General features: G+C 33.2%; 1 protein-coding gene across 1 annotated transcript in view; it reads right to left on the bottom strand.

The window, feature by feature from the left end:
* LOC137624407 (uncharacterized) overlaps window positions 1-8,083 on the bottom strand; it is a 578,757-nt gene extending 570,674 nt beyond the window's left edge. Inside the window, exon 1 of the mRNA XM_068355150.1 lies at window positions 7,898-8,083. The gene's annotated coding sequence lies outside the window, so the exon portion shown is untranslated. The remainder of the gene's footprint in view (window positions 1-7,897) is intronic.
* Window positions 8,084-11,419: the final 3,336 nt, after the last annotated feature.

Raw genomic sequence — 11,419 nt, forward strand, 5'->3', positions numbered from 1 at the left:
CAGCCAACAAATCGTGTTGACACGAGGATTGTTACAGATGGTTTCAAACTAATTGAACCTAGATATATGTCTACTGTAGGCTCTAGAGCCTTTAAATATGCAGCTCCAAGACTATACAAAAAGCTCCCACGAGATATCCGAATTATTGAAGATATTAAGGCATTAAGCTTTCAAGAGGAAACTGAAGATCATTCAGCGAATGCTCTGATAGTGCTCTTTATTCATAAAAGTTACTCAAATCTCAAAACGTTGAAAATAATTATTGTAGCAAGCTTTAGATATATAGATATCTAATTTGCGCCAAAAAAACAGAAGAATATCCTTTGAAAACAATACGTGATCTGAAACGATAAATACTCTGAACGAACAAGGCAAAACGACAGCGGAGGTCCTGTAGAGAGTGGGGTTCTCCTGCTGTATGGGACCGGAAAAGCAGCTAACAAAGTAAAGTTAGTAAATTGACGATCTAACAGTAAGCAAGCAATACGCGATGTGAAATGTTAAATGCTCCCGAATGAACGTTATATGGATAAGCAGCCTTTAAAGTAAGTAAGTAGATTTCTTCAGTCGTTTCTATCTTGAGCTTTTGACTCAATACTTCTCCATTCATCATCTACTTCACGTTTCACAATCCTCAGCCATGTAGGCCTCGTCCTTCCAACGTTTAACTGGAGCCCAGTTAAACGTTTTGTGAACAAATCTATCTTGGTGTGTGTATATACAGTATAGGCCTATGTAGTATATATACGCTGGTATATACACATATTTTTCACAAATATAGGATATATATATATATATATATATATATATATATATATATATATATATATATATATATATATATATATATATATATGCACACACAAAATAGACTAATTCAATAAACCTTTGAGAGAGAGAGAGAGAGAGAGAGAGAGAGAGAGAGAGAGAGAGAGAGAGAGAGAGAGAGAGAAATAATTTCCCTACTGGCCCTCGTGACTACACCAAGAGCAGAAACAAAATTGTTCAAAGAACCGCGAGAAACAAAATGGCCAACAAGCGCTCATTTCACGCCAGTGACCCCGTTCTTTCCCGTTGAATTCTCTGGAATGCCAGTTATTTATGACAATGCCGGGGCCATTACTCGAAAAACAAAGTGTCGTCGAGTTTCAAATTTAATATGGTAGAATTCCACTTACAATATTTCTTCTCTGGACTATGAAATGAAGGTATGGTAGGGACCAGGACTGCATAGAACTGACAGTGGGAAATGTTGAAGAAAGATCATGATATAGTTGATATAAAGAAGACTAATTGGTATTTTAAGGGGCTATGACATTTTGTCAAAAAGTTCCGGAAAATCAACAGAAGAAAAAATATAATTGTATAAATTAAAAGTGATGAATATGCGAACACATGCATGCATATATATATATATATATATATATATATATATATATATATATTTCCATATATTATATATATACATATATATACATATATATGTATATATACATATATAATATATATATATATATATATATATATATATATATATATATATATATATATATATATATATATATATACTGTATATATAAACAGTATATATATATATATATATATATATATATATATATATATATATATATATATATATATATATATATATATATATAACAAATGTAGCCGCTTCTGGTCCACTGCCAAACAAAGGCCTCAGACAGGGAAATTCATTTTTCAGGTTTAGCCAGTTTTCATCACCACGCTGGCCAGTGAGGATTGGTGATGGTGGGAGAGTTTCGTCTTGTCGTTCACAGCAAACCAACTTAGTATGGGTGGCCCTGAATAGTACAGGTTTTCCAATCAAGGGGATACGGAAACCGTTTCACCACGTTACCAAAATTAAAAGAAGGATAAGCAGGTGATGGAGAGGTTTTGGTAAACAAAATGTGATTATGAAATGTAAAATGTCACTTTCTTTACAAAAAAAAAAAAGTAATTAATCAGATGGTCCTACCAATTTTAACTTAAAGCATCAGAAACTTGGAGCCTTACTAAAGGCTTAGAACATAAGCTACTTACAACTCAAACAGCTATGGAAAGAATAATGATGTGAATAACTCTAAGACAGAACGAGATAAACATGGTTACGAGAGCAAACTTAAGTAGAGGATATTCTAACAACATGTAAAGAAAAGAAATGGACATGGGCAAGACATAATGAGAATGACTGATAATAGATTGACATTAAGAATAACAGAATGGGTTCCTAGAGATTGTAAAAGAGGCAGGGGAAGAAAGAGAAGACGGTGGATTGACGAACTAAAAACGTTTGTAAGCGTGGACTGGCATAGAAGACCATAACCGGATGTAAGTGGGGCATGTCTGATGCCTTTGTTTTACAATGGAATAGTAACGGCTAATGATATATACAGTATATATATATATATATATATATATATATATATATATATATATATATATATATATATATATACACATGTATATATATATATATATATATATATATATATATATATATATATATATATATATAAACAGTATATATATACACATATATATATATGTATATATATATATATATATATATATATATATATATATATATATATATATATATATATATATATATATATATACATATACAGTATATATATATATATATACAGTATATATATATGTATATATATATATATATATATATATATATATATATATATATATATATATATATATATATATATATATATACTGTATATATATATAAACTAAATTCAATAATATAAACAAATATATAGAGAGAATTAATTTCGTATTAGCAGTTCCTTAAAAAAAAAAAAAAACACTTCCACTTAAGTACGACACTAAACCAAATCCACTTCAACCTTTCAGCTTCCACACACAAAAAAGAAAACATCAACAACCCGAATAAAAGAAAGGAACCGAAATAGACCGTCCACCCTTCTCCAACCCAGAGAAAAATAGGCTCATTAATAATATCTGTCGCCTTACAAAGAAGAAACACTTAATCAATAGACCCCCCCCCCCAAAAGGGTGTTGGGACATTCGATGGGGAGAGAAGGGGATGATGGCCGGGAATTCCCTTTTAATGGGGGAATAGTTCATGAGGATTGATGGGGAATATATAGCAGCCCTCTCCTCTTTGTGGGACAAGAAATGGGGAAAGAAACTTAATATTAGTGGTTGGCACCCTGAAGACATACACGAACATCAATTCATTTGATATATAATTTTTACCTTTTGCAGTGTTGGCAGTATATTACTTGGGGAATAAGGGGACATCCCCTCATTACAAAGACTGTAAATGGGGAAAGTAAAAGGACTAACACCGCCTTCTCCAAATAAAGTATTGGATCCACAAGGGAAGCCCTTAACTGTTAAGAAAAAGAAGACTTACATATCCCCATATCCCCTTATTAGGGAGAAAATGGTGGTGGGGAATGACATGGATTACACCCCATCCCCGTTCCCCAATCGATCGGGAGGCGGAGAGGCATATGGCTGTACCATTCGCTTGGTAGTAATAGAGCGACAGGGTAATAGCTATTTACAGCTGTTAATGTGACTGTAATGGCAGAGTTCGAGAGGGTCACGCTGACAATTATTTCCTTTAATAAATTCCCCGTAATGGAATCGATAATTAGAAAAGACATTCGAATGAGAGAGAGAGAGAGAGAGAGAGAGAGAGAGAGAGAGAGAGAGAGAGAGAGAGAGAGAGAGAGAGAGAACTTATTGCGTCCATTGGTGTGAGACATTGAAGTACATAGTAACAATAGTATTGTTTAAATCTATATATTAACTACAGGGGCACTCAGTAGAGCACAGACCTCTACCGCAGCAGCTTATTTCTTGGTCTGTATCTCGACCTTGACCTTTGACCTTAACATGAATTAATGAACGTAGTTTTTCATACACTCAGATATGAACCAAGTTTAAAGTCTCTGTGACAACGATGTTCAAACTAATGGCTTATTACGTGAATTGGAAATTTTACTTGTTTAACATATATACTATCGAGCTATCACACATCTTGAAAAAACACAAAGTGGGTTTTAAACTATATGCAGATGATACTCAGTTTTACCTCTCAATTTCAACAACACAAGATACAAAGAAGAAAATTGATGAGATAATGACTGAAATAAAAACATGGATGCAGAGGAAAAAGCTCAAATTAAATGATGATAAAACAGAATGTATGTTCTTTGGCACAAGGGTGGCTTTGAAGAATTACCAGTTAATTCAAAGTATAAAAATTGGTGATGCTGATGTTGGGATTGTGCCTGTTGTGAAAAATTTGGGTGTACTGATAGACTGTAATTTGTCAATGAAGGACCAAATTGTGAACACAGTGAAAGTGTGTAACTATCACCTGAGAAACATAGCATTTATTAGAAAATATTTAACAGAGGGCAGTACAAAAATTTTAGTGGTGAGTCATGTAATATCAAGGCTTGATTATTGCAATTCTCTGTACTACAAATTGCCCAATACACTACTAAGGAAGCTTCAAAATGTGCAAAACCGGGCGGCTAGACTGATAAAAGGCATTAAATTTCGGGAGAGAATAACTCCTGCACTGATCGATCTACATTGGTTACCTGTTAAGGCTAGGATTGAATTTAAAATTTGCTTGTTGACTCACAAAGCACTTACAGGTGATAAGCCAAAATATCTTCGTGATTGCTTGATCCCCTACCCTGAAGCTACCAGCGCCACTGTAAGAGTTAGACATGCAGATGACCCCCATAGACTATTCGAAATTAGTGTGAATCATGCAATAGGAGGAAGAACGTTCAGTTATGCTGCACCGAGACTCTTTAACGACCTTCCACTCGATGTCAAGAATAGCACAAATGTGGCTGCCTTCAAGAAAAACCTGAAGACTTATCTTTTTAGAAAGTGTTATAATAGTGACCTGAAAACTATTAAGCCTGAATACAAATGCTAGCGAAATAACTGATAACGATACAGAGCAAAATATTAACTGGAAAGGAATTATTTTTTCATACACCAAGGCCCGCCTGAACAGACCTTTAGTGTTTGATGGAGGGCGAGAAATAAACCTCTAAAAGCTACTTGACCGTGACCTTGACCTTGGAGCTTGACTTTCCAAAATTTGTTAATTTCCAGCTTTATACATAGCAGTTAATCCCTGCAAGTTTCATTACTCTACGATTAAAGTTGTATTCACGAAGCTGTTCGCAAACACTCAAACAAATAGGGGGGTAAAACATCACCTCCTTCCAACTCCGTTGGCGTACATAATTAGGTTATACCAAAATATATCATATGCAATACAAATTAAAATTTAAGATGTAGGTTGTACTTAACTTTAGTTAATATCAAAACAGTCAATTTAATGAAAGGTAACGGCTGTAAGTATCTACTAAAGTAAGGATGACGCATAATAATTCCATAAAGGAGAGAGAGAGAGAGAGAGAGAGAGAGAGAGAGAGAGAGAGAGAGAGAGAGATTTGACAAAAACCCTTATTTATTGAAATATATACACGATCTGATTATATTTCATAACAAGCAACTTTTACTCAATCTGGATCTATAATAGTATGCCAGCTATGTTACAAAGCTGTGCTAAATCTAATCATTTAAACCAAACCTTCCTTACCTATCTAAACGGGAAGAGTTGAATTTCAAAGACCTGGAATAAGCCCTGCATACACAGATAATTGCATCATGAGATGGAATAGTTTTATCTCTGATGATGCTGTTGTGATGAAGGGTCCTTATTCGGTTTCATTATTATGGACAAGTCGGAAAGATGAATGTTCCAGTCTATTTCCGCTTTGGATTCACAGTTCTCAGAGCGGAATGGGTTATGGGAATGGGAAAGGGAATGGAAATGTTCACAAGTTGGGAGGTGTTCGTGACCATCCATATGACTTGTGCAATTATATGAAATAATAATATGAAATAATTATTATTATTATTATTAACCAAGATAGTTCCCTAGCTGGACAAGCAAAGGCTCCAACAGGAAAAAATAGCCCAGTGAGGAAATGAAATAAGGAAATAAAACTACATGAATAGTAATGAACAATTCAAGAACTGAAACAGAAGAGATTTTATGCACATATGTGGTTTGGCCTTGTAAAAACATGTTGCTTATGTTTATGATGCCACTTTTACTGTGGTTGCTAAATGCCATAAAAAATAGCTAAAACTATAAGCATGATGCAAAATACCAGGAATGAAGTTAAACCTCAATAAAACTAAAATTACAATTGTAGGTAGGTCAAGGAAGCTAGATCTTCTCCACCTAGACATTTTCATTAATAGTCTTTGAAACTGCGAGAAGCTCACTTAAAATTTTCTAGATGTAATTCTGGCTTGAAAAAAAATATATATTTGAGAAACGTATCCAGTTTGCTCCATTAACTGCACAATATATATATATATATATATATATATATATATATATATATATATATATATATATATATATATATATATATATGTATATATATATATATATATATATATATATATATATATATATATATATATATATATATATATATATATATTTAATTGGTACACAGCTTTTTAACATCTAGTTAATTTATTTTTCCATTTTTTTTTTAAATTTATCCAGTCTGTTCTTCAGTAGATGACTTAACTTATTGGAGCAAAATTTGCTGTCTAACAAATTCATTTCCCTTTATCTCATTTAATTGACTCTTTTTACCAGCTTTTCTAGATTTTCCATATTTCTGACCATCCCTTACATCGAATCTTTATAGACTATACCCTACACTATGTAATATACGGAATACAGATAATTCTAACTCTTGCATTTTTTTTTCAAAAGCCTCTACACAGTACGTTATTCTAGAATGTTTAATTGCAGCTTTGACCAAATTGTGTAATTGTTTATTATAAGGATGAAATATGCGGTATATACACGATATATATATATATATATATATATATATATATATATATATATATATATATATATATATATATATATATATATATATATATATATATATATATATACATATATATACATATATATATATAAATTATATATGTATATATACTGTATAAATATATATATATATACATGTATATATACTGTATAAATATATATATATATATATATATATATATATATATATATATATATATATATATATATATATATATATATATATATATATATATATATATATATATATACATACATTATATATATATATATTATATTATGTATATACATATACTATATATATATATATATATATATATATATATATATATATATATATATATATATATATATATATATATATATATATACAGACACCGAAAAATCGATAAACTGAAAAATATTTCACCATATAAATTTTAATTTACTTTTGAGAATCGGCGACTCCTAAAAGAGTATAGCTTTCTTGATCTCATAAAATGACTAGCCTCGATATTGTTAACCTTTTTTATCTCTCCTGACACAGGTCAAACTGTTACCCAATCACAGATAAGCCGACTAAAGGGTAGCAGGCCGGGATCGAACCATTGAATAACAATGTGTTTCAGTATAAGGGCATGTGTGTGCTATATCCGAGACCCACTTGGAATTTAGTGGTCCTGGCTATTTGCAACTTCAAGTTTTTTTATGTGAATTAACGTATTATAACTCTCTTAAAACTAAAAAAAAAAATACAGGGAAGATGATATCGGCATCATCATGATGGCCATATATCTCGTTCTACATGCCCACAGCCACACATTTTATAACAATTTCCATGAAGGAGATAAACAATGAAAATATATTATAATTATAAGAAACAGCACAAAAAATGAAAACATCAACAAACATTTTTCATCTTCAGTGGATCAAATTACTAACCTTAATCATTTCCAAATCTATCAATAACCGTGTAGAGATTCAAACGCACTTAAAACACTCCAGGGATCCCCAACACCACGCGTTTAGTAAACTGCGATCCAGGCAGGTGTGCACTGTACAAACCACTTAAGCGAAAGCACTCGGTCTTAGAGCATTACTGAACGGCCTTCGAATATACGACTCGGCTCTCCTCAAAAACTCCTTGCTGCTGCTCCCTGACGACTCCGTACCCTCCTCAAACCCCCCCCCCCCCCCCCACCACCACCAACTCCGTCTCGCGCTAATCAGTTGCCTTCATATCCCCTCACCGGTGATTAGAGGAAACTGCTCCACCCTGCTCAACAAGCGTTACAGCCCCTTAAACTACTGGTGTTAAACTTGTTATAAACCATTTCCCGGCTATTGTTAGCTCTTGTTGATAAAGTTACATCGCTGAACGAGAATTGGGGGTTTATTTTATCAGGATTAGAGGAGAGGAAGGCGTGCGAATTATTTTGCATTTTCATTTAATGTCTAGTTTTGCATGCGCCAGTAAGACTGCTGGCTGGTCAAGAGGATAACATGCTTGTTATCGGCAATTTGTCCGCGGATATGTGGACAATAATACTTGAAAATTTGTCTGGATCTCCTGTCCTTCTCAACACAAATTTTCTCCTGTAATTTACCTACCAGCGTCTTTCATGAAGTCTGAGGAAATCTGCCTGCGTGCCAGCAATTTGCCTGCACGCGTCATTTATAAAATTAAGCACCTTATCTACATTTTGATGTTTGTCTATATTTGGTTTGTATGTGTCTAACACACGATACGTTTTGCGATGCCTTTGAAGTCTTTTGACTATGTATTTTGCCTATAAGCGTCTTTCTGCTTATGTGTTTTCACAACACGTTTTATTATTATTATTATTATTATTATTACTTGCTAAGCTAAAACCTTAGTTGGAAAAGCAGGATGGTATAAGCACAGGGGCTCCAACAGGGAAAATAGCCCAGTGAGGAAAGGAAACAAGGACACACAAAATTTCTAAGAATTAAGAGTAACAATAAAATAAATATCTCCTATATAAACTTTAAAACAAAACGAAACAAGAGGAAGAGAATGAAGATAGAATACTATATTGTGCCCGAGTGTACCCTAAAGTAAGAGAACTCTAACCCAAGACAGTAGACCATGGTACAGAGGCTATGGAACTACCCAAGACTAGAGAACAATGGTTAATTTTGGAGTGTCCTTCTCCCAAAAGAGCTGCTTACCATAGCTATAGAGTTTCTTCTTTCCGACAATTCAAACGTAGTTAGCTGTGCAAAATTAACATCAATCGCATTTTTCTATGTTTATCAGTCGACCATTATTTCTGTTTATCAATACATGTTCGTTTATGTCTCCGCCAGTAACACGTTTATCTTTGGGATAGATATAAAAATTCTCAGAAACATAATCGCAAGCCACGAAAAAAAAACATTTAAAGTCTAATTATAGATAAATCTTAGCTTTAAATCTAGACATTGAAACACCTCCACCTAGTTCTCGGGTTTATTTACCGAGCACGGGAAGTAGAACTTAAACTGACCTTATCCTTGCGCAAATCCAAAGTCTGCATGCATTATACCCGGGAGACTTTCTAACTCCTATCATTAACTATTATCTAATTCGCCTATCTGTCCATTAGTCCGTTTTGTTTGGAAACAGCGCGTGTAGTATCTTCAGGGATGCTCTCTCTCTCTCTCTCTCTCTCTCTCTCTCTCTCTCTCTCTCTCTCTCTCTCTCTCTCAACGTGGTTTGTGCATCGCCATGATCAGCAAAACTGTACTATAGTCCATTTCTTTTAGCGAGGCAGATTTGCACCGACTCTCTAACCAATCAGCGATCAGGAAACTTTTCCGAGCTAAAAGGGCACCGCTGCGAGTCGGTGCAAATCTGCCTCGCTAAAAGAAATGGACTATAGTCACGGCCATCCATACTATGGCAGTTTGCTTTGAGCAATCAGACGAAAATCTCCCACCGTCACCAATCCACACTGGCCAGCGTGGTGATGAATACTGGCCAAATCCCAAGCATGACAAAGGACAAGTCTGGAGCCTTTGTTCTACAGCGGAATAGAAACAGCTGCATTTCTTGTTGTTGTATTTCGATTTGTCTATCTGAACATTAGATAATTTACCGTACTACAATCTCTTTACCTATGTAAGCAGTTGTATATGGCTGTATCTGTATTACACAACATTAATAATATAACTAACTTTGATCCTGTCCCCTCTCTTCTTTAACCTTACTTTATAACTGAAGGAAAGATCACCAAAAAAAATTATTCCTTACTGGGTTATATACAAGTTAATGCTAATATCTTTAGAACTTCAGCGCATAACTCTAATTTAAGGTTTAACTTTTCCCTCCCCGAGCACACTATTATCCTTTCTAAATCTTCATGGACGAAAACATGTTTTAAGGAAATTTGTTTATAAGACAAATACCAAAATTAACATACAATAATTCAGACAAATAAGTATACACACACACACACACACACACACACATATATATATATATATATATATATATATATATATATTTATATATATATATATATATATATATATATATATATATATGTGCGTGTGCGTGTGTGTGTGTGTGTGAAAAGTGGCCAAACCACAGACATGACTGAACATAGGTCTGAGGTCTTTGTCTTGCAGTGGACTTAGAACAGATGTTTTTGTTATATATATATATATATATATATATATATATATATATATATATATATATATATATATATATATATATATATATATATATATATATATATATATTCGCCATACGCCTCTATCCTTTTTGGACGATGTTACCAGACAGGGGTGGAGGTACAGTCTCCCGGTTTCTCAGCAAGTTTTTAGGCGTGAAGTAGCCACATGCGCTTGACTCCAGCAGACAGTAGTACACATTGACAGGTGGGTGAACTAGCATAAGATTCCGGGAAGCGATCCACGGCCTACCGAACGTGATACATGTGCTGTATCTTGTTTGGACTACAATTCCCCATATATATATATATATATATGTCTTATTTATAACTGTAATCGAACAGTTTAACATGTTTTTTCAAAAAGGCCCATAAAAGAAACACAGGAAATATGAATAAATCACACTATATTTCGGTCAATAAACATCGACCCTCTTCAGGAAGTAAAGTTAAAGTGAGAATTACAGTGGAGAGTGACCGTCACTCTCCACTGTAATTCTCACTTTAACTTTACTTCCTGAAGAGGGTCGATGTTTATTGACCGAAATATAGTGTGATTTATTCATATTTCCTGTGTTTCTTTTATGGGCCTTTTTGAAAAAACATATATATATATATATAATATATATATATATATATATATATATATATATATATATATATATATATATATATATATATATATATAAGGATTTGGGAAACCACCTTTCCTCTCATCAGGGATAAAAATCATGAGTATGAACCAATTAATACTCCTTAATTGATAAGATCTTTAAAATTAAAT

The sequence above is a fragment of the Palaemon carinicauda genome, chromosome 31 (assembly GCF_036898095.1).
Source record: "Palaemon carinicauda isolate YSFRI2023 chromosome 31, ASM3689809v2, whole genome shotgun sequence".
NCBI classification, from domain to species: domain Eukaryota; kingdom Metazoa; phylum Arthropoda; class Malacostraca; order Decapoda; family Palaemonidae; genus Palaemon; species Palaemon carinicauda.